We start from the raw sequence: 19,381 nt of genomic DNA on the forward strand, positions 1-19,381 counted from the left end.
GTAAGTCCTACTGATGTGTGTCTCCACAATACTTCACGATATTCCACTCTGCCCAGCAGGATTGGTGTAGCAAAAACAAAAAAATTCATCAAGATTCAGACGTAGATAATACATTACGTTCTCATCACCCACACGTTGCGTATGTTGACTGTCAATTCTGAATACATATATGCCGTCTTCCAACACTACCACGCCTGGAACCGTCAATATCTCGTTATCGCTCCGCGAATGGCTCTATCTAACTACTTTACTCGGGCTAAGCATTAAAGCTCTCTTCGAATTTACATCACGTAGAAAGTCCTACCTCATATTATTCTCCGCTGAGCTTAATAGCGACATTCGCTTTGTAGAAAATACAGAGAAATATTGAAATCAATGAAATCTGTTAACAAATTTCATTAGCTATAACATCCAGCCATAGGAAAAGTAAGCGACAGTGAATGTTTTACACTGTGCCGAGGGAATGCAGGTATGATGGTGTAGGCGGTCACTGTCGATGAGACTGAGATTCGGGAGCGTATCCTAGTCTGTCTAAAATTTTGTCGTCACGACAATTGTACCTGGACGATGCTGTACGGGCCAAGGTGAAATTCTTTCTCCAAGATATTCCATGCACCGTATCCCAACAGAAAAGAAAAACAAAACAAAAATCCACTCTCGTGCTGCAAAGGCTGTTTGAGTAACCCCTGTACAATTGACACTACTACATGTGTAACATGCCTTTTCTTCTGACCTGGGGAGTTTTACTTTGACTGGCGTTTCAGCAAGCCGAGTGATAGAGGCTAGCCACCAGCCAATAGTAATTCCTCCTCAAGCGGCACGCGCTCCCTGTTGCCTGTTTCGTATGAGGCTTCCTCAATAAGTGTAACTAGACTTTTTTTCTCAAAACCGGTTTGCTTATCCTTGATTTAAATGAATCATATTGTTTCCCAGTACTCTGGTTATTGTAACATCCACGAGATAAATTTTTGGCTACAGTGCGACGAGAGGAAATTGTGCCTCTGGCAGTTATAAGCATTATCTATTCGACATATGAAAAAATAGTGAATTAATTATTTATATAATATTCTATGATATAATTGGACATATCGATGTGTATCATACAAAGACAATGATAATTGTAAAGTGCTTTTATGATCTGCGTTTGTCTTCCTTTGTTTTTTACCCTTTGTTGGTTGGCTTTTGTAGGTTCAACACGCAAGACGCATATCAAACTGAGGTCTGTTAAGAAATTGTGATTATTTGTTAATTATTACCTGAAAATAGAGTTCATTATTATTATAAATATGAGTGATTAATTATTTGTAACTCTAATTCCTCTCTCAGTAAGCATTATCTGTGTTAATTATTTATTTCCGCTGCAACGAGCGCAGCCATTGATGATAGCGATTTGTATCGCGTTTTTGTCTGTGGTTTCCTTAGAAACAAATCAAATGTTTGCTTGATGAAGTCTAAATAGTGCACAGTACGAAAGTATAGTTTCTGTAAAGTTTAATATGCATTTAATATACTTATTTGCTCTAACAATAGAAAGTCTCTATCAACTGTCTGCCGCCATCTTAACAATTATCTCAGCGGCAAATTCAAATTTAAATTACGCAACTCTGCAGAATAAATGCCGAAGGTGATACAAATGTGTAAAAATAAATGTGCACCGGTGGTCCCGAACTCATTTTAATGAAAATAATTCGAATCAGATTGGTTCTTTAAAAACAGTGCTCATAGAACGATCGTTATAACAAATTTTTCTAGCTGATGTATGGAGCCGAAATTAATTATGCACGAGTTGCGAAGAATATTGTTTCAGGTAACATACGTCAGTGTTGTGCGCGGCTGATACTCGGTGGTTTTAATGATCATTATGCTGAAGATAACTGTTTCCATCATAATCCATAGTTGTATAGAATCTGTTGTGTGAACTGTGATTTAGTGACACTTACACAACTTACAGACAACACTTTAACATGACGTCAACTTAGAGTTCTTTAGCAACTTGATCAAATCTTTAGCCGGGAGAAAAATTATTTAGTAATTACTCAATGTAATAAAATAATATTATCATTTCCATTTAGAAATTAGTTAAATACCAAACCACTGAATAACCCAGCGAACGCCACATTATAAAACACTAGTTTTCAAAGTAATCTTCGGTGAGTTCTATAGTCTTACGCCGTCTTAATTTGAGAACCTATATGCTGTCATGAGTATAAATCCTTGCTGCATGAGAAACCTCCCCATTATAGTTGTAGTGCTTCGAGCAAAATCCATCGCTCAGTGAGCCAAACAGACGGAGGTCCAAAGGTGCGAGGCAGTTGCTGTCGTGAGGACGAGCAAGAACAGTCCACCAGTGCTTAGTGATCTGCTTTTTAGTGCGCAATGCACAGAATTGTGAATGGCCTTGTGTCACTGTTATTTGTAAATCACCAACTTATTTTATTCGAGTTATAGTCACAGTCAGCCACTTTCTCATAACGCTCTAACACGGCTGACCCGGCTGAATTGATCATCCTGGTAGAAGATTTCTAGAGTAGTTAACCTTAAGGAGTACTTGCGTCGTAATACGTACGTCAACTGTCGCCGTTAATATTTATCAACGCCTGTAAAAAACTAATGGTCTGGATTTAACTGCAGTTTCACGTACGCAGAGGCTCTAACAGAATTTTGTGAAGGATCCACAAAGTACTGTACTACAGAACAATGCAATATTAAAACATTACTTGGTCCATGTCATCGCTTTTATTACGTTGTTTTATACCATATAAGAGTTAAAATTAATTAATCTCTGTTGATATCGGACAATTTCTGTAGTGATGGAGAACATTTTTGCTGTTTCCCAACAACAAACAAATTTTTTCCCCACAAAAATATGGAAGACCGACTAGAGTTTCACATGACATATTTCCAGCCATGAATAATAAGTGTCCACTACATGACAATTAAAGAAAGAAAGCGTTATGTGGCTTGCTTGCTTGGAAGATATGTAAGGTTTTCCATCTGCCTACTCGTAAGAGGATTTTTCGTCCACACAAAATGACATCTTTCCACATAGCGTATGACGGTTCTCTTCTCAGAGTTTCTGTGACTATAATCGACGTGTATATATTGCGCAGTATGATCATGAGAGAAGGGTACAGTCCATAGCCGGAACACACCATACTTAAGTTGCGACATAAGGTCGCGTTGGAGGCCTGCGACCGTAGTGTAAATTTTGAGCAGCTCATATATACTGCTGAAAGGGCTCACTTAAGAACAAAAAAATTCCCTTCTGCTAAGAGGTTACGGGCTTCCGACGCGTTACGGGCTTAGACCATCCTCCGAACATCTAACATAATCCCTTGATACATAATATAGGGTCAAATGTCTACATTCTGATCACTGGTGCTCAGCTGTTAATAACATCTGTTGAATAAAAAACTGTATCTTCGTATTAAGTCAGGTAATGGAATCTACGAGGAAGTGCTGGAAAGTCATGACTCGGAATTTTTTATGTGATTACTCTTTTTTTTCATGTCTATATATTTGCAGCCCTATGCCGCTAGAGGGCTCCAAATTGTAGGGTGTAACATGGCGCTGTGTAACTTTGCCGATTCATGAGAAACAGCGAGCTGTAATGGAGTTTCGAACTGGAGCCCCCTCTCCTGCCGCGTAACACTGCGAGCCCACATAAGAACTCTGCGACATCTGGAACAACCCGTAGCCTTGGGTTCTCTGCCAGCAATCGTCCTCCATACGCTCCCGCCTTGGCCCAGTCCGATTTTCATCTGGTTCTGAAACTTAAAAACACCTTAGAGTTCTTCATTTTGCAAGCGACGGGCGCTTCAAACACCTGTGAGGTAGTAAGTCCATCAACAAAGTGAAACATTCTACAATGACTGTCTCAACAACGTTCCTCTCTGGCAGAAAAGCGTTCATCGCCAAGGTGATTATGTTGAGAAATAAATATGTACACATGAAGAATAATACAGTAGGATGTTAATAACTTTCGTTTTATATTTAAAAAAAACTTGAAGAGCTTTCACATAAGCAATTCGGAGATGTGGAGACGTTACTTTTCAGCACGCATTCATATTTTTTTCGCAAAATTATTGTTTTTCATTGAATAACATATATGATGTTAGCACATGTCGTTTTGGGGAGATTTTGTAGATAGAAGGTAATTTGATTTCAGCATCATGTATAATATACTAAACAAGCCATTAAACATAGGAATGTTGGTGTAAAGAGAGACGTGCGAAAAAAAAATTAAGATTGGTTGCTGTCCCATACGAGTAATAGTTTTTGGATGACACAGATGTATTACAATAATACTGCAATACCAAATCCGTCAACGTTATTGTCACAGCTGGTGGAAATACAGACATAACGTTTTACGCTTGGGAGTATATAAAAAGCTTTAAGAGCTTTCATTCGGAAGTCTGTCATGGATATACGATCCACGGTCATATGCGTGTAAGCGGAGCGTCAGTACAGCAGTTCATGTGGTTCTGTGGCGGCCGACACAGTAAGTCCTCGTTTGGAATCATTTGAAAATTGCTACACGCTACTGCCGCCGAAACATCGTGATTGGGAAACGATGTGATTTGCCGAATAATCGCGAAATTGAAGATACGTCAGGAGCAAAGAAGGTAAACACTTCACAACTTGCTGAAAAGAAATGAACTGGCTGCGTGAATTGGTTCACTGCTGTCACAATACTCATCGATAACGAGTGAAACATTATGTCTTCGCCTTAACTGTTCACCGTTTCAGTAGAACGCTACCTCGTCTTGGTACTACAGCTAGGAAAGTTTTAGTGAGAAAATATTTAACCTTAGTTTTGTCAGCATTTGTGCATCATACTTTACACCTTAAAAATCACCTTACATGCATGACAATACACTGCAAACTGCCGTGAAGTGCTTGACAAAAGGTGCCTCCCACTGCAGCCGTTCAATTCGCGCATGGAATGCTAAATGAACGGTTGGTTAAACGCTTCTATGCCCTTTGTAAACAGTTCTCGCCTTCTCTACGGGATACTACGTAAGAGGCAGCAGTGTATTGGTAGACTTAATGCGTAACACATATTCTTGAAACTCTACTATCTAATCAAAAGTATCTTGACTCCTATTAGTGGACATTAATATGGGGTACGTCCATATTTCGCCCGTACGACGCTTGAACTCTCCTGGTGACACTTTAAATAACGTTACTGAATGTCTGTGGAGCAATGGATGCCCAGTCTTTCTCAAAAGCCGAAACCAGGAAAGGTAGCAATGTAGGACGCTGTGTTGTAGAAAAGTGAATAGTGTTACATTCGGTTCATTTCGGGACTCTGGGCAGGCCAGCCCATTTCAGGAATGTTATTGTCATATTAATACAAACAGCCATCGTCTCCGAACTGTTCCTCTACCGTACGCAGTACATAATGCTGTAAAATTTGTTCATATCCTTCCGCATTCAACATTTCCTTAAGCGCAATAAGGGGATCACGCTCTGACCTCCGAAAACTCTCCATACCGGAACATCACCTCCTCCGAACTTCGTTGTCGCCACTACACATTCTGGCTGGTAACATTCCTCAGGCATTCACCAAACGCAAACCCTTCTTCCATCGCAGTAACACAGACTATAGCGTGGTTCATCACTCCAAATCATTTATTTCCAGTCATTAACTATCGTGCGGCCCCACTCTTTACATCACCTCAAGCATCCCTTAGTCTTGATTACAGAAAAGTGTAACCTAAAAGTAGGATGCCCGACCATTGTACAACATTCTTTTAAATTTCATACGCACAATGCTCGTGCTACCTGAATTACTGGTTGTACTCTGTAGCTCGCGAGTGATTCCTTCTGCTGAATTCAAGCGATTTTATGTGGCTCTATTCGTCGGCCCTTGTTAGTCAGTACATGAGCTTTGCCTGGTCTTGGTTTAAAGGTTCGTGATTCCTTCGCTTTTCAATTTCGCAATTACATCATCGACTGTCGACTTGGGCAGGTTCAGAATGGTTTACATCTCCCTGGTGGAAATGTGACTCAGCTGACATCCATTAACCAGAGCTCATTTGAAGTCTCTAAGCTCTCCTGACCGTCCCGTTCTGGTGTTCTTGCTTTCCTTCTCAGTGTAAGTAGCCCGTTCATATGTTTGTATATTGGCAGCGCTACAGATTGCATTAATATCACTGATAGCGCTCTGCAGCCTCCCTAAGAGACTCTGTGGCTGGAAGGACTTGCATTAAGAAGTCAATTGTTGGCAGTGATGGAGGTGGGCACCGTTAGCGCGAGCGGACGGTTAGGACGTGTGTCCGTCGTGGAGATCTAGTGTTGGTTGGAAATGGATTGTACAATGATGATTAATGTATCTGCTAACGTTTGGATAATGGAATTATTGAGGATTATATAATTTTTGGTACTGAATGTCACATGAATATGGTAAAAATCTGCTAAATACGTTGTTTGCTCTGCAACAAAATCTTTCCTTTACTAACCACTTGCCTGCTAGTAGTTGGAGCTAACAGTAGGTAGAATCTTTTTATTTAGCTGGTTGTAGTTGCTGCTTGCTGTATTTTCTGTAGTTCGTGTCATGAAGATTTTCTGTGAGGCAAGCGACTTATGAAATGTGTGAGTTATTGTTAGGATTTCTTTTAATTCAGGGCCATTCTTTTGTGTTAATTATTTGCAGTCAGGTTGTGTTTCGTCTGTATATTGTGGGTAATAAATGAATAAAATAAGTCTGAAGTGTATTTGTCAGGGAAAATTCTATTGCTCGTGTAATAATAAAACAAGTAAAGAGACAGTAGATTCTGTTTCACTCAACAGTTTAAGAAGATTCAGTTTCATTCAGCAGTTTCAGAATTAAGTTAAGAAGTTTCACCATAACACAATACCCACCATCTCCTCTGATGCAGAAGGATCTGCCCCTTGTGACTCTTTAGTGGTCAATTCCGCAATACGTAGGGGATTCCTGACGCCTTCGACCAGACAGTGGATGTCTGTAGGCTTTCGACAGACACTTTTACAACCCTGTCCCAGCTCTTTTTTTTTCAGCATTTCCGTGGCGCCCTCCAGTGAGCGAGTGAGCCAGACGTACGTTTCACCATTCGTGATGACCTTCTTAGTACATGTTCAATACCATTTGTTAGTATAGGATCCAGTCACTTGAGCAACATTCCAGGGTAAATGATACGAACGCTTTTGTAAGCAACCTTCCTTGTAGCCGCAATTTTTCACTATCTTACCAATGAACTGAGACCTTCCTCCTGCTTTATCTTATACAGTATTAAGCCTTTGTCATCATTCTATTTAAACTCGCCCGTAATATTTATGTCTAGGCCTTTATACGAGTTGGTCAATAACTGTTGTGACCTACTGATATTGTAGTCATACTGTACGACGAGTTTGCCCTTTGTGATTAACTTCATATTTCTTAACATTTAAAGAAAAGTGTGAATTTTTGCACCATTTCGATGACCTTTCAGCACCTGAATAGATATTTATGTAGATTCTTAAGGTAATACATCATTATAGGTAAATGCATCACGCGGAAAATTTCCGATCTTAGTATTACTGTTGGTTGACTGTAATTAATATACATTAACTGTAAAGATCCCAAATCACTCTCATGTGGCACGTCTTAAATGTATTTCTACAGTCCCCAGCTAAGCTAAATCTTTGCGTCCTTGCTATTAAAAATTCCCAATTCAGTCACAAGTTTCATTGGATGACTCTTGTGATTGTAATTCTGGTATTCAGCGCTATAATCGCACTGGTATCTAAGCGTTGGTATCGTACTGGTATCCTGCGAAAAATGCGATTTTTAAATGGATTTTAATCTTACGCAGAAATCAAATTGTTCTGTTGTAATTGCCCGTACAGGTTTTGTGTTTTATGGCTGGAAAGATCTTCTCTTAATTACGTCCCTAGTTCGGTGAACAGGGAACCAAGCCAAACGTACTTCATCTTTAGATTAGATAGGTTGGTAATAAAGTTTTTTGCGGAAACAGAAATAAGTTTTACCATATTTACACTAATACAATTTGATATTTTATTGCAAACTTCGATGCAATAAAGTTAAATCACTCGTGAATGAATCTTTCGCTCTTCAGTTGTGGTTACGCTTTTGGGGAAAAAATTCATGGGACATTTTATTGCATGGGGAAGGGACTCAAAACGCTCTTGCCTTTCATATACAATACTACTAACGAAAATTTTTGTAGGTTTGGGAGAGGGAAGCTGAAACTCCAAGGTGGATCGCAAGTTTTTGTTGGGTAGCTCAGTAGGCAGCAGGTCCGGGCCTGGGGCACTATCTTGTTGAGTGTTGTTTTCATTGTTTACACTAACAAACATATTTTTATAGGACACTACGTTACTAGCCGCTGATTCACTTGCTTTGACTTTATGGTATGCGCAGATATTTTTGTCTTCTTTACTCGGATTTTTGTCATGTTCACAAAGAAAAACATCTTGTAAACTTTTCACGCTAATTAAGGTCATAGGAGCTTGGTATTTTCCGATAGTACTTCCGACCAAAAAGCTATATTGATTTCCATAAAAATTTCGTCCCCTAACACATTTCTTTAGCAGTGAAATATCAAATTTCATAGATTTAGCTTCGACTATGTTTTAATATAACGAAATATTTTCATAAGATTATTAAAGATTGAATCACCAAAAAAAACAGAAACACGTATTTTTTCTATTTCCATTGGAAAGTCAAATAGCAATTTCCATAGATGTAGTTCTACGAAATCAACTTTGCCTCAGTATTTTACTCACTAAATGCTTGAGTTTCCAAAATTACTGAAGCATGTGTTTCTTTTTTATTTCTGACCACGAAATCAAACAGATTTACATAGCTTTACCTCCAAAACTCCCTTAGTAGCGAAAAATTACCAAAAAGCCTTTCATCTTCTACTTAACACCGTTAGGGATAGAATTTCGAATAATTCCTTAGACAAACCAGGCCGACAGCCGATCGATACCGTCTCCTTAGCTGTTTGGGCTGGGCGATGATGAGTCACTGATTCACTTAGGATATTTCCTTTTATATATACTTGAAAGAAACAAAATTATCCGTCTTATAATTCATTCTGTTACCATTAAAAACCGGTATTATATTGCTAAGGAAGCACACCTCAACAGTAACTTTTTTATATATATAGACGAGAGAAAAATTTTAGCCTGTCTTATAATTCATCCTGTTATCACTAAAAAGTGTATTATATTCCTAAGAAAGCACACCTCAACTTTTCCGAAAGTTTCATGTATGCAGACATACGAATAAACTACATAAAGCTTCCACAATCACTGTGCGGTATTACAATCGATACCAAAAATTTTAGATTTGTTATTTAAGCTCCCTTACAGTTGTAACAAAGTGCAACGATCATGGACACAAAAAAGCCAGGAAATTTTATTATTCCATGTGCGTCTTGAAAAATTAGTGTCAAGTAGCGATGCCATTGATAAGTCAAGGTGATGTTGCAAAGAGATGATGACAAGTTTCTACACAAAATTTCTTGTGGATTACAAAAAGTACGCTAATATAGGAACATGTGATATTTTAAGGGATTTATTTTGAAAAGTAGCAGTATGTGAAGTTATTCTTCGTAAGGTTATTTTAAAACATTCGATTTTATTACCTTACTGTCACAGTATTCACATTATCATGTTATGAATTACAACTATATTGAATAACAAATATACCGTGTAAACAATTAAGATCACAATGTCTGTAAAAACTACAATTCCCAACCTCGAATATTTTCTTACGAGATTTGTTAGTAGATTACTGCCAAAAGTACTTTGTGCCGCCCTTGCAGAGAAGCAAGCGCTGGTTTGCCTTCCGTTCCACATTCACAGTGTAATCCTCTGATAATGTATCCACAGACTGTTACAGCGGACTCACCTTGCGGCACCCTTTGTCCAGCGAGAATAACTGGGAAACTAATGGGGTGAGACGGCGAATTACAAATCGACGAATAAATCGGGTTCCGGCTGAATCTGGAAGTGATCCGCTCCCGTAAAAAAGGACGTAATCAGAGATAATGGAATAAGGGAAGGAGAAAAATGGAGCAGTAATTTAGAGGTTTTACGCCTCGTTAACACTGAAGACGACTCGGGGAAGTGACGTGGTCCATTAGGGCGCAGCGGAGAATAAGTAAAAGTTTCTGGAAATCGATTGCGTCCGCGTCGCCACCCAATACGCGCTAGAGGTGCTACTTTGCATTAAGCGGATGTACCTTGCGTGGGAAACGGAGAACGAAGGTATATAAGGCGTACGCAGATATATGAGAGGTTAGAAAAACGGTCTAAATATAACTGCCTGTTTATTATTTTAACGTTCGAACTTCGCTTCTTATATCACAACACTGTCATTGGAATCATACCAGAAAGCGAAATGAGGATGGTGGCAAGAGACTGTCACTGCGAGTACGCAGTTGCCCCGCAGGTAATTTTTCTAAACAACTGGTCAGAAGGGGAATGCCATGACCAGAACGCCTGAAAATGACTGCTTTTTCTTGATGTGGAAAGTCATCCACCAAATCCAGAAAATAAAATCCATCATTGGCGTCCTGGACAAGGTGCTTGTTCTCTCGACTGCCGACTGCCGATGTCAGACCCCAAGCACGAAGCGGTTTAGGCTACGTATCCTTTAGAATGGTATGATGACTAACTGGGCATAGAAATATATTTATTTTTTATTTTATTGGCGTTTACAGGAAGGGACAGGATGAAACTATACATACCGGGCATAAAAATACTACGAAAAGAAAATTTTAGGATTGACAGGTTGGGGAGGAGGGGTGGGAGGTTTGCGAGTCTGTACCCTGGCCACTACATTCTCACTCCTGTAGATTTCCTCTTGTCGGTGGAGATGAAGCGTATGGTATACGGAACACGGATAGACACTCCATAACAGCTGCTTGCCTTTTTGACTGAAGCTGCAATCGTTATTCGTGAAACACCTTGTAGTTTTGGACGTGTTAGCCAATCGTTATCCTGCATATCATAGTAGTGAATTTTCAGCAACATTTCTAAAACAATATTTATCACACGTCAATTTGAGCACAGTCTCTGAACTTCACCAGTGTCCGGGTTTGTATGAACCACTAACCAGGAAAACGTTGCACCTCTTAACGCTTTTGTCACAAAAAGTACTGTTCCTTTTTATCTCATCTAAACAATCTATAATTATGAATACGTAAGTTCTTTTTTACACAGTGTGTATGAGTCGTTTCGAAGAATAAAACGGCCCATCCACATTAACGTACTAGTACCGTACGCATTATCCTCGAAAGTTACCTGAAACTTTTCCGTCACATAATTCGGAGAGTTAAATTCAGCCTGGAATAGTGGTGCAGTCTGGCAATGAGGGATATTATACCACCAAATAAAAACTGGCCATGAGCGATTAGCACTCGCTCACTAAGGGTTCCGTTCAAACGTAATTAAGTATACATATATAGTTCATCTATCCCGGGAATCGATAATCTCGACGATTTTTGCATGTTTTAGATGTAGATACAGACGAGATATCGGTCCTGGGAATTCCAAGACCGCATGAAAATCTCTACTGTATTTCCTCAGACTAGCAAGGACATACAAAAAGAAGAGAGCAGGGGGCATCACTTTACGTATGTAGATATAGAAGATTTAATAAAATGTTTCCATTTATTTACTGTAACATAACTACAACTTACATTTTATGTTTGCATGGAATAAAGTTCGTTATTATGCTTTTGACGAATGATAAACGCAATGAATGTACTAATAGCAAGAAAATATTTTTATGTGACCAATTACAATTTAACAATTTTCAGGTTTATTACCTTACTTGAACTGTGAAACCTTGTTTGTTACCAAATCTCGTGATTGTACGTCAGCCGGAAGTACCTTTTAGGTTTTAAGGAGTGAGTATCAGTATATGTGCGATAAATGGTCGAGTGTTTTGATCTCATTGACTAAGAAGCTTAAATCATTTCACAGCCAATGGACTAGAGACCTTAGTACATGACATAAATTTGAATTTGGTGCGCCAGCCTAATCAGGAGAGAAGAGGTCTTTACAGATGGACAAACAGACAGAGGAATAAAAAATAAAATAAAAAATATGTGTTTTCGTGTTATGCAATTAGATATTAACACTTTTCCAATTATTTCCTTTTCTCGTAACGTATGATCTTCCTTCTTGCCGAATTTCATGATTCTAGGTCGACGAGAAGCAGTCTGTAGGTTTCGATGAGTAAGTTCTCATGATTCTATGTCGACGAGAAGCAGTCTGTAGGTTTCGATGAGTGAGTTTTCGAGTGCCAAAAAATATGTGACATAAATGGCCGTATCTTTTGAATGAGGCGACCTAGAAGCTTAAAATTTTTTTCGTGCCAATGAACATAGACCTTAAAATGTGACACGAATTTGATTTTGATGCGTCAACGTGTTCTTGAGAAAGAAGGTTCTCAGTGTAAGTAGGCTGTTTATGTTTTCTCTATGTAAGTAGGCTGTTTAGGTTTTTTATTGGTAACGCCACCTCTGTATGAAAATCACTGGCTGTGCTGTGTGCAGTCTGTGGCTGCTTTGCATTGTTGTAATACTCGCCATTGTAGTGTTAGGCAGCTGGCTGTGAACAGCGCGTAGCGTTGCGCAGTTGGAGGTGAGCCGCCAGCAGTGGTGGATGTGGGGAGAGAGATGGCGGAGATTTGTAATTTGTCATGAACTGCTATATTTATATATGATGATATCAAGGTAAATACATTGTTTGTTCTCTATTAATATCTTTCATTTGCTAACTATCCCTATCAGTAGTTAGTGCCTTCCATAGTTTGAATCTTTTATTTAGCTGGCAGTAGTGGCGCTCGCTGTATTGCAGTAGCTTGAGCAGCGAAGATTTTTGTGAGGTAAGTGATTTGTGAAACGTATAGGTTAATGTTAGTCAGGGCCATTCTTTCGTAGGGATTTTTTGAAAGTCAGATTGCGTTGCGCTAAAAAATATTGTGTGTCAGGTTAAGCACAGTCTTGTATAATTGTTCAAAGGGGACGTTTCATATGGCGACCCTTAGCCTAGGATACCTCACTGGAATCTTCTGATTTTTTGTTGTAGTTTGTGTAATTAGTGTAGATTTTGTTTATTGCTAGCGCGTAATTGTAGAGAGAATCCCCTTTGTAGTTGTAGCCTTTCATTGTTGTACAGTAAAACAGTTGTGGCATGCATATAGATTTGCACCAAGTATTTCGCAGCTACGCTTGCAATTAACTAGATATTATTTTCAGTGCTATGTTAATGTGTTCTCCTATTTTTGCACTTCAAATTGTGCTTTTCTGTGTTATCGTGTGAAATATTGTGACAATTATGGCGTGTGAAAAACGTAACACTAGGCTCCAAAGTAAATTGAGAAATGATAGTGACGACGAGCGTAGCTTGCCAGCACCACTGGGTAATGAATTAACTAATGTTCAAAGTAGTAATTTGGTAATTGCGCATAGGGAAATGGAGCGGGCGGCAAACAATGGTGTAGACAGTGAAACAGGTAGTGAACAGGGAAGCATTATCGATCGATTGGTCGGCAACAGCTCGCCTCAGGAATCGGGAATGACAGAACAAAATATTGCAAATACTACAGACTCAGGTTTTGGGTTCTCACCGTTTTCTCAAATGAGTCAAGACACATTTTCCGCTTGTCAAAATGTGAATGTTGCCGGTGCAAATTCACTGCCGAAAAGCACTGAGGAACATGTTTCAGACACCAGTGCATTGTTATTACAATTAATGCAACAAATGGGACAAAAGCTTGAAAAGTTAGACACAATGGAACAAAATCAGAGACAAACACAGCAAAAGTTAGACACAGTGGAACAAAATCTTCAAAAGTTAGACACAATGGAACAACACCAGAGACAAACACAGCAACAGTTAGACGCAATGGGACAAAATCTTCAAAAGTTAGACACCACACTTGAACAAACACGTGAAGATTTAACTAGTGAGTTACATAACATTGAATCGAAATGTCAAAAAGTCTGTAATGACATAAAAACACAAATTTGTGAGCATTTTCAACCCATTTTTTCGCGGCATGAAAATGTATTACAGAATCACGAAGCAGCCATAAAAGAACTGCAAACCATTGTTCATGAAAATCACAACACCATGCAAGCTAAAATTGACTCAGTTGCATCTACCGATTCGGTTACGCAACTTGCAAAAACTAAAGAAAACTTAAAGGACACAGTAGATACGATTTCAACACAAATGGACACTCTGAAACTTGGTTCAGAAAAACACGCTGAGGAAATGTGTTCACTATCGGAGAAAGTAGCCGAACTTTCGGATAAGGTCACTAACTTATCTACAAAGGTAGATGATGATCTGAATGACACAAGACCTGTAGCCTTCACTGACACAGAAGAGTATGAACAAATTAGAAAATTCAAACAGAATCAAAATCAAATCAATACACAGTACAAAAGAGAAATCCGAGAAGTACAAGATCAGTTGACGCAGGTAATAAGAAATTACGTATTTCAGAGGACACTCGCGCTCCAATACGGGAAGAGGGACATAGAAATACGGAACAACCACAAAATAATAACACAGGACACTTCGGAAATTATGAAAGAAATTGGCAAGGCGCATTGGATTTTGAGATGGAACCGCCGAAACGAAGTAACAATGACCGACATGCGACTCGCCGACATGATGAATTTGACTATAAGCTGTTCATTACTACACGTAAATTCAAAACATTTAAGAATTCTGGCAACGACATTCGTCCACAAGCATGGCTCCATCAATTCTCTCATTGTTTTCCTCCCAACTGGTCATTAGAGCACAGATTAGAATTTATGTGTGGCTACTTAGAGAATGAACCAGCTGTAAGAATGCGATCGGTCATTCACGATTGCCACAGTGAAGGAGAGTTTTACCATGCCTTCCTCTCAGCATATTGGTCTCAAGCCACACAAGATCGAGTAAAACATAGCATCATAATGAAGAAACGTTTCGAACAATCTGAATTTTCCAGTCTTGTGAAATATTTTGAAGACATGTTGCATAAGAATCAGTATCTTTCAAATCCATACAGCCCCTCAGAACTCATCCGCATTTGCTTAATCAAACTGCCTGAACATTTACGACATATTATTTTGGCAGGACGTTGCAAAGACGACATTGAAGCATTTCAGGGACTGTCACAAGAACTGGAAATTGACACTGACAATCGCGGAACGCAGGAGCACAACAATTACAGATCACATCCGTCGCAATTCCGCGATGAAAGAAATAACTGGACACGACAAAGCTATTCTCACAACACATATCGTGACCAAAACAGACACCACCCGTACGACAACCGTTGGCAGAGTAGTAATAATTACAGGGAAAGATCACCTCTCCGCGGTAGTGACTATCACAGAGACAATCAGAGAAACAGACAATATGGGAACCAAAATAATTATTATCAAGGGAGACAGAATAACTTCAGACGCAACAGTTCAGCGCGGAGTTACGATTCAGGGAGAAATTCTCCACCACGTGACCGACAAGGAAGAAACTACGGATTCTACCGAAATGACGACAGACGATATGATCATAACGACAGACGTCATTTGCATCAGAACTGGCGGGATTCAAATAGAGCAGGGCCCTCTCGGCAAGGCGAATTTGTAGAAGTTAGGTCTCCTAAGCCCAATAACGACGCGCGCCAACAAAGAGACAGACAATGACTCGCACAGCAGGCAGCCGCGTGCGCCAGGTGGCTCAGAGAAAAATAACATAGACGCTAACCTTGAGAAAAATTCCAGTATTCTTTACCAACGTATACCGCATGACAATTGCATTCAAGTTCGAACTCTGAGTACTATGAAGAGTAAAGGATTGCACCACACTTCACATGTAAAACTGCTTATTGAGAGATAATCTGCTTGTCTTTGCCATAAAACTCTTAACTTCACATTTCCAGTATGCTTTGTCAGACTTAAGAAACTGCTAACATACAACAATGTTTGAAGTTAAATATCCAGTCTAGAACCTAGGGAACATTTTTAAACAGAAATTACGAATGCATTGTTATAGTGAACAGATGACACAGTGTTGTATTTGTACATTCTTGCTTGTTAGTTGCACGATTACGTAACGACTATCAGGCTTACATACTTAGAACATTTACCAGTACTGCTAATGAGATTTTAATGCAACATTTTGGTTACCTGAAAATACATTCTGTATTTAAAGTACTTTCTGTGAGATACCAGATGACACAGTGGTTAGTTTATGGGACAGCTACACGATTTTTTTATCACGACGCTACTAATGAGTGACAATTTACAATGTTGCTTTTGCGGTGTATCTGTTTTATATCCGCACAGTTTTTCTGAATTCGTCTGGAAAGCAAAACATGTTTTAGTAGTAAGCTACAATGTGAGAGCCTTTTTCGTAGCACAACAATACTTTACAGTATAGTACTTTCTTGATCACAGTAATGTACGTAATAACTACGATATCTATACGCAAAGCATTTCACTTTTGTTTATCATGAGGTAAGTACATTGGCTTCTGCAGAACTTAGCTTTTGGAGGACGATAACTACGACACTTCCACAGAGATTATCTTACAACAAGATGCACATTTAGCGCTGCAGGACACGCATTTCAGTGATTAATGTTGTACTTAAAACATTTATTTTTAAAGATTTTTGAATTACAAAGAAAGTTTTCCGTGATACATTTCATTCCATTGCTGTAATCTGTAACACCTGAGGGTATAATTACATTAATCCTCAGGGGGGTACATGCTTACTTTGTGTACCATGTGTGTGGCAACCACAAGGAACCCTAGCTAATATGGTATTTGCTTATACAACTTTACACATCGGTACCATATTTCTCTAACACACAAATTACACAGCTATCTGATCATTTAACTGAGAGATAAAAATTTTTTTACTACATCAATGACACATGTTTACGCAATTACACAGTTGGATAACTTCACACTTATGAAATCGTATTTTGTCTGTACTTTGTGAAATGCTCATATTTTTTCGGAACCATTGTGATACTATGAGAGCTTTGAATGATATATTTGGTAAGGGAGCATGATTTTAAAGTACGTTTGAGGCAGCTGACACTTTTGAAATGAGCAGAGAATTTTTTTAGGCTTAGAAATTATTGGGGGAAGCTACGACGATTTTGAGATTTGACTGAAGTGTTATGATGTTATTATTACGACGACAATGTGTATTATGTTGTAGAGGAATGTTTATTATGCTACGTATTTCTCATGATGAAATATTGAAGAAGTGTCGACGAATATGTATATGTATAATGAGGTAAGGAATAATGAGTAGTGTTTAAGGACTCTGACTTATGGAAAAGGATGTTGGAAACCGAGAATCGTACTTTAAGAGTTATGAAATGTGCGTGTAAATGCGTGAATGTATCACAATGGCGGCGAAAATTTTTTTGGACAATGTTATATTAATAGGATTTTGTTTCTACACATTTGCAACGTAGATTCTCGACCTGTGAAATTTTTATATAAGACTGTCACTGTAGCGGAAACTGCTGTCGTAAATATTTCGGTAAGAAAGGTAAGTGACCGTGACGTAATGCGTTGCGAGCGGCCAGGTGTGCCAGTTGCCTGGAGGAAAAGCCATTATTGCGAGCCCTTTTCAGCGGCACAGGTAGAACAAAAAAGGGGACGCCATTAACCTCGCTTCTGACATTCCTTTGTAGAAAGCATCGCAAAAACGACACGGTCGAACTTGAAAACATATGATTACACTAGCTCTTAATTTACGATATTTACTGAAATGCCTAATGAAATGACGAGAAATATTTTTGCATCTGCACACCTGATTATGACAAGCGTCTCTCTATGAGAGTTGAGAGAGTTTCTACTAACTTATGAAATGTCACATGACTACTGAATGATATTTTTATACTTTGCTTTTCGTAGTTGCTTATTTCATTTGATATCTAGTTTCTAGCTGCACTGCAGCATTGGTTAAAATCAAATTTTATAGATGTACTAATATAAATATTTTCTGTCTACAGATCGAGTAAATGATAATTTTTTTCAGAAAAAATGAGGGGGCACAAAATGACATTTACCTTCACAGGAACTGCATTCATAATTTTCTTTTCAAGTAATTGGTAACTTTTTGGTAGAATAACTTCTTGTGGTGCACCACTTTAATTACATAGACATTAAGATGTGAATATACACTTCCCTTATCTGCATTGTTGTTTTTACTGTAATATCTTTTCTGCTTGAGCTATGTCATGTTTAGATATAAGTTATTTCTGCTGCTATTTGACAGGCATAGTGCTACTAAATTTCACTTTGTATTACTCTGTTAAGCTAGTTTTACTATTGATTTATTTTTATTTTTGCTGCTCATTGCATTACATCAGTTGTAATTTATGCTGCTTGCTTTGCCTTTTGTATTTTTTATCATTGCTGTTTGTGTTACTTATTTTGTGCTGCTGCATTGCCTCGTCCCTTAGTTTAGCATCTGAGCTCAGTAGATTTAAGTTAGCTTAAGAGGGGGTAGCCTTTAAGAGAATGAGTTGCGATGAATTGGAAGAAATGCATTCAGAAGTTATACGAAAAAAAGTACAGAAAACAGGTTTAGGTAGGATTTTCTTGGAAATAAATGTTGAGGTAAGAAATGTGTGAACAGATAAATACAGAAAGCATGCTTAGATAGAATTTTTTTGGTAGAAACAAAGGATGAAATAAGAGGAAAGATATATGAAGTTTTGGGTTGGACTGCAGTACCAAATGTTACACTGAAAACGAACCCTGTCCTTTCCTATTGGTGTTATCCCACTATGTGTTTGTGTACCCTTGTGTATTTGTTTTCTTCCTGTCTCTGTGTAGTTTCATAGAATTTTTTCTTCTTTTAATATTAAGCTACATTCACTATGATGTGGAATACTGTTATCCTCGAATATAATTGGCATTAATAATATGTTATTTACTTTGTAAAGATGTTAGACATTATTAATTCTGTTCTGTTTAATGCTCATGTGTGAAGTTGATGTTTCGCAAGTTATTCTGATCTTCTATGTATGTACTGATGTCATAATTCCTGTAACACTGACGTATATGTCTATTTCGATTCTTTTGTAAAGCCCGTATTACTACAAATGTTATCTGTATTATTATGTTTTTAATGATGTATTTTGTACCTTTGTAATTGTATTTTCATGTTGTAAATTTATAAAATTGTAATTGACACCAGTTCATCTTATTATTAACTTGTAAGTTACATTTCACTGCACACGTTTCTGTTGGTCATAGAATATGGACAATATGTGAGAAGTAGGGACTGTTAGTGTTTGCACGTGTGTTGATAATTCAGCAAGGGACTGGATAACAGCATTGCTGGTTCTAAGGACAATTC

This window comes from Schistocerca serialis, chromosome 7, assembly GCF_023864345.2.
Source record: "Schistocerca serialis cubense isolate TAMUIC-IGC-003099 chromosome 7, iqSchSeri2.2, whole genome shotgun sequence".
Taxonomy (NCBI): Eukaryota; Metazoa; Arthropoda; class Insecta; order Orthoptera; family Acrididae; genus Schistocerca; species Schistocerca serialis.